Source organism: Astatotilapia calliptera, unplaced genomic scaffold, assembly GCF_900246225.1.
Source record: "Astatotilapia calliptera unplaced genomic scaffold, fAstCal1.2 U_scaffold_27, whole genome shotgun sequence".
In the NCBI taxonomy this organism is placed as follows: domain Eukaryota; kingdom Metazoa; phylum Chordata; class Actinopteri; order Cichliformes; family Cichlidae; genus Astatotilapia; species Astatotilapia calliptera.
Genome location: NW_020535764.1, coordinates 27,274 through 32,936, shown reverse-complemented (window position 1 = coordinate 32,936; position 5,663 = coordinate 27,274).

The following is a 5,663-nucleotide window of genomic DNA, read 5'->3' as shown; positions in this document are numbered from 1 at the left end:
CGGACAAACGCCGTTCCTTCGCTTGGCCCCAGTTGCTCTCGTCCATTCTCCCGTACCGCTGCCCTTTTATTGAGGTTACATGAATATGCATAGGTTCATTAACATATGACGTCTACATACACACAAAGAGTACCTTGCTTGTGTGTGTGTGTGTGTGTGTGTGTGTGTGTGTGTGGTCAAGATGTGACCCTGTGAAGACTCCCCAAAGCTGGTGCCAGGACGTCTAGGTCCATCTAACAAAAGGCTCTTATATTTAAACAGATATACATGCGCTTGCTATACCATAAATCAAGGATAAACTCTCCTAGGGAGTATGTGATTTATACCAAGGACACTCTGAGGAATGTATGCACTCCCTTCTACAGCTACACAGAGTTAATACAGACCTCTTTAGGATGAGACATTCTTTCAATCCACCAATGATTATATACTTCTAAGCATATATGAGTAAATATTTCTAAGCATAAATGACAATCAACAATACAAACCTATCAGCATATAATAGTGCCTCGCGAATAGGATTGGTCATGACGCGTCACGATGCCTTCACGGACACGCTCCGGTTGGAATTTAAGATTCCAATTTAGTTATAGACGCAGTTCTTTTTATTTTTATGTGGGTTACATCCTCCCCGCCTTAACCATGCACGTCCCGTCGCATGTTAAACGCTAGACAACGTGAACAGACGAAGGACGGCTAGCATTATGGCCCAATGCATCGGAAAGACTATGCAACATCGTTTGGACCACGGAAATCAGAGGATTACCACGAGTGAAATAGTGAAGTCGATCAGGTGGTGCTCTTTGTCGTTGTGAACGTCTTAGCCCGTCACTTATGTCAGTGTCCTGCTCAATAACACTAGACTCTTCAGGAGAATCTTCAACAGCAACGACAGGAATGTTGACAAGTATGTCTCCATTTCCAGGTAAGTTTTCAGGTAAGCCATTTCTGTTTTTAGCGTGACTTTCAACAAGTTCAAGTAGGATGTCTTCCACATCAGAGTCAGATTGCTCACCACCAGACTCCACTGCTGGAGGAAGAACACTGGACACAGAGGCTGGTTCTCCTTGCACTTCCACTTCAACTGAAGGATCCAAAATCAGTGGTCCTAGGCTCCCACCGTCAGATGAATCTGGAAATTGATTCTGTTTTTCCACAGTGAAGTGCAACGTTGGAGGATTAACATACAATGAAACCAAGCTTCCTGTGTCCTCATCCTCAACCAGAGGTTCTGTGAGGGAATTTAAATCCGGGTTCTGCTGCCGAGTTCTTGGTCTATGAGGAAGTGATTGCTCTGGTAATTCCAAGTTAATCTCACTGCCCGTGAGGAAGCCGCATGGAAGGAGGAGGTCGCGGTGAAGGGTCCGCATAGGTCCATTGCTGTTCTCAGGTTTTACCTTGTAGACCGGGAGGTCCCCAGCCCGATGGACAACCACATAAACTTCTTCCTCCCATTTATCTGAAAGTTTATGCTTCCCTCGAAGGCGGACATTCCTCACAAGCACACGATCACCTGGTTCCAATGCTGATGGTATCACACGGTTGTCAAAGCGTTTCTTATTTCGGTCGGCAGCCTTTGTAGCGTTACTGGAGGCAATACTGAAACTTTCCTCCAATCTCGATTTGAGTGACTTAATGTACTGTGAGTGACTCTTTTGCTTGGATTCCCGCAGTGGCAGATTGAACGCCAGGTCCACAGGTAGACGAGGTGTTCTACCGAACATGAGTTTGTAAGGAGTAAACCCTGTAACCTCGTTCCTGGTACAATTATAGGCGTGAACCAGCGGTTTCACATGCTCTTTCCACCTTGTTTTTTGTTTTGTCTCCAAGGTCCCCAACATTGCCAGCAACGTCCTGTTGAATCGCTCCACTGGATTTCCCCTCGGATGGTAAGGGGTTGTACGGCTCTTCTGAATGCCTGCAAACTCACACAATTCTTTTATTAGTCTTGACTCAAAATCTTGCCCTTGGTCGGTATGGATTCGCTCAGGAATGCCATAATAAATGATATAATTCTCCCATAGACACTTCACCACAGTTCTTGCCTTTTGATTGGGTGTTGGAATGGCAACAGCGAATTTAGTGAAATGGTCCGTCAGGACTAAGATATCACGAGTGCCACTAGTGTCAGGCTCAAGAGCAAGAAAATCCATACACAAAAGCTCAAGGGGTCGAGATGTTTTTATGCTGACAAGTGGAGCAGCTTTTTCCGGCAGGGCTTTTCGGCGCACACAGCGGCCACAAGTCTTAATCTTCTGCTCAACATCCTTTGCCATTTTGGGCCAGTAGAATCTCGTATGGACAAGGTCAAGTGTACGTTCAATCCCCATATGGCCCATATCCTCATGGAGGCTTTTCAGGACTGATGGTCGCAACTCCTCTGGAAGGACAAGCTGGTATGAAAGGTCTCCATTGTCCCGTCTCCTCCTGTACAGCACTCCATCCACCAGCTCCAACCTGGACCATTCTCTGAGCAGGAACGGAAGTTCAGGGAGCTCAGCTCTTGCTGTTGGTGGAACCCTCTCCCCCGTCTCAAGCTGGTGAATAAGCTCTCGAATGCAGGGATCTGAGTGTTGTTTCTCTTTGATGTTAAGAGTAGAAACGACAGGCAGCTGATGACAGTCCTCGGAACAGTAACTGTCAGGGATGGTATCCATTTGAACTGACAAAGACTCGACAAGTGTGAAGCCAACCTCACCGCAGTCACCCGGCCGTGTGGCTCTGACCAAATGACTTTGGCAGATTGCTCTCACAGTCTCTTCTGGGAGGACATCAGAATCAGCTGTGTGTTGAGAAATGAACTGACGAATGAGTTCATGGTCATTAGAAACTTCATCATTGGAGCAGGAGTAAGGTCGCCGCGAAAGCGCATCAGTGTCACAATTCTGTTTGCCAGCTCTGTACAGAAGTTTAAAAGAGTACGTTGACAATGCAGCCAACCAACGGTGTCCAGTAGCGTCCAGTTTAGCTGTTGTCAAAACGTAGGTCAGTGGATTACTGTCCGTCACCACTGTAAAATCTGCCCCGTACAGGTAATCTTGGAATTTCTCGGTCACACTCCACTTAAGGGCGAGGAATTCCAACTTGTGGGCTGCATAACGGCTCTCACTCTGCGACAATCCGCGGCTAGCATAAGCTATAACCCAGAGTTTCTCCTCTTGCTCTTGATACAACACAGCTCCAAGTCCGGTCACACTCGCATCGGTGTGCAGAATGTATGGGCGAGACGGGTCTGCAAACCCAAGGACCGGGGCAGTTGTAAGCTTCTCAATCAGGGTCTCAAATGCAACTTGACAGTTGGTATTCCACCTCTCACCGAAGGGTTGATTTGGCCCGTGTGTGGATGTCTTGCGAGCTTTCAGGGTCTTTGATCTTTGAACTGGAGAATATCCACGAGTCAGGTCATTGAGGGGTTTGGCAATGACGGAATAGTCTTTTATAAACCGGCGGTAATAACCAGCGAAACCCAGAAAAGACCTCAATTGTTTCAAAGTCTGTGGAACCGGCCATGTCTTGATGGTCTCTATCTTCTCGGGGTCTGTTTGAACTCCTTCCTCAGAGACAATATGACCCAAGTACTTTACAGACTTTTGGAAGAATAGACATTTCTCCGGTGCCAGTTTCAGCCCATATTCCTTCAACCGGTTCAGGACTCTCAGCAGCCTTCGTTCGTCTTCCTCAAGAGTGTCCGAATAGATGATTAAGTCATCCAGGAAAACGAGCACTTACTTTAGGTGCAGGTCCCCCATGCATCGCTCCATCATTCGCTGAAAGGTGCTTGGGGCGTTGGTAACACCTTGAGGCATTTGGTTAAACTCCCAGAACCCAAGAGGAGTCACAAAAGCAGTCTTTGCCTTGTCTTCCTCCTCCATCTGGATCTGGTAGCAACCGGACTTCAGGTCGAGTACTGAAAACCACTTAGAACCAGTGAGTGCTGAAAAGGAGTCCTCCAAATTAGGTAAGGGGTATGCATCCTTGATAGTTTGAAGGTTTAGTTTCCGGTAGTCTATGCACAGCCGGACCTCACCGTTCTTCTTCCTGACCACCACGATAGGCGAAGCAAAAGGAGACGATGATTCCCTTATAATGCCGGCTTCCAGAAGCTCACGCAGGTGACGGCGGACAGCTTCGAAATCTTGTGGATGGATTGGCCGGGCACGTTGCTTGAGCGGTGTATTGTCATGGAGTGGAATAGGATGTTTGACAGCTGATGTACATCCAAAATCCAAGTCATGATGCGAAAAGACCTCCGAGATGTCATTCAGCTTGCCTATGACTCGCGTCCTCCATTCAGGTGACAGTGGGGAATCACCAAAATCAAAATTCAGGCTGGTGATAGTGTTCCTGACTGGAAGATGGGTCACGCGGTGTTCAGACAAGATACAGTGGTAGGTTTCCAAATCCGCAATGACACTGTGAGGTGGAATGAAGGTATCTTGCTCCAACTCATTCGTAATAACCACAGGAACCTTGTATGGAGAAAGAACTGGGAAGTTGATGAGACAACTGCTGACGCACAAACCCCCAGGTAAGGTGGAAGCAGGATGCTGTAGGAGAACACTCTGGCTAAACAATGGGGTGGAAACTTTGGCAGAGCCCTGGATGACAATAGTGCGGCCGGCCGGAACACGCACTGGAGCTTTGCTTAGTAGCCTCACATTCCCAATGCTGCCATTCTCCTTCTGCTTGTGTGACAGCTGTAGTGTTTTCAACACCGCTCTGTACCCATGAGTGCTAGGCTGATAGCTCGGATGCTGGTTAAGATGCTGTTCATACAGGGGTTCCAGGGTGTTCATCCCAATTAGCACAGTAGCGGGGACGTCAGGGTGTACGTCCAGAACAACTAGAGCCAATGTTGTTACTTCATATTCTTCACCAACAAAATCTCTGGGGAACTTGACAGAAATCTCAATGTATCCAAGATATGGAATGGTTTGACCCGCAGCACCTTCCACCTGGAGAAGATCATGGAGTGGTTGAATTTGTTGTTCATGAAGATGATTGTTGTAAAAGGATACAGATATTGTAGTAACCTGTGATCCTGTATCAAGCAGGCATTTCTGTGGATGGCCTGCTAGGGTCACCTCTGTTGTGCATCTTGACCCAACTAACCCATGAGGTAGCATTGTGGTTGCCTTCAGACAAGTGTGTAGGTCTACACAGTGAACAATTTCCTCCTTGTTCCTTTCCTCCTTTGCGGGACAATGTGGGTCCTGCACAGTTCCTGTACGTCCCATTACAGGAACGGTATCTAGTTTAAATGTCCAGTTGATGAATTCCACTTCTGCCATTTTGGTTTCCTTTCACTGAACTGTTTGCGTTTTGTATTGACCAATGCGGGATTGGGTCTGTTCTCACACTGTGGTCTAATGTGTCCATCTTCCCCACACCTGAAACAGAAACCAGGCTTGGGGTTAGGTGATATATTCCCCTGTGTATCCGTTCTTTGCTTCTGGTGCTGCTTAGGAGCAGGAGTACAGAGCTGGTGAGACTGGGAGGCAGTTAAGGCGGCAAGTTGCTTTTGTATCTCCGCCATCTGCTGGGTGAGAGTGGACAACGCAGCACAGACCCCCTTTTCTTCTTCTACTGCGAACTGAGCTTGAGCTGCAACTCTGTGTCTTGGTGTTCCCAGATGTTGCTTCATCCTCAGAGTTTTGCTAGCT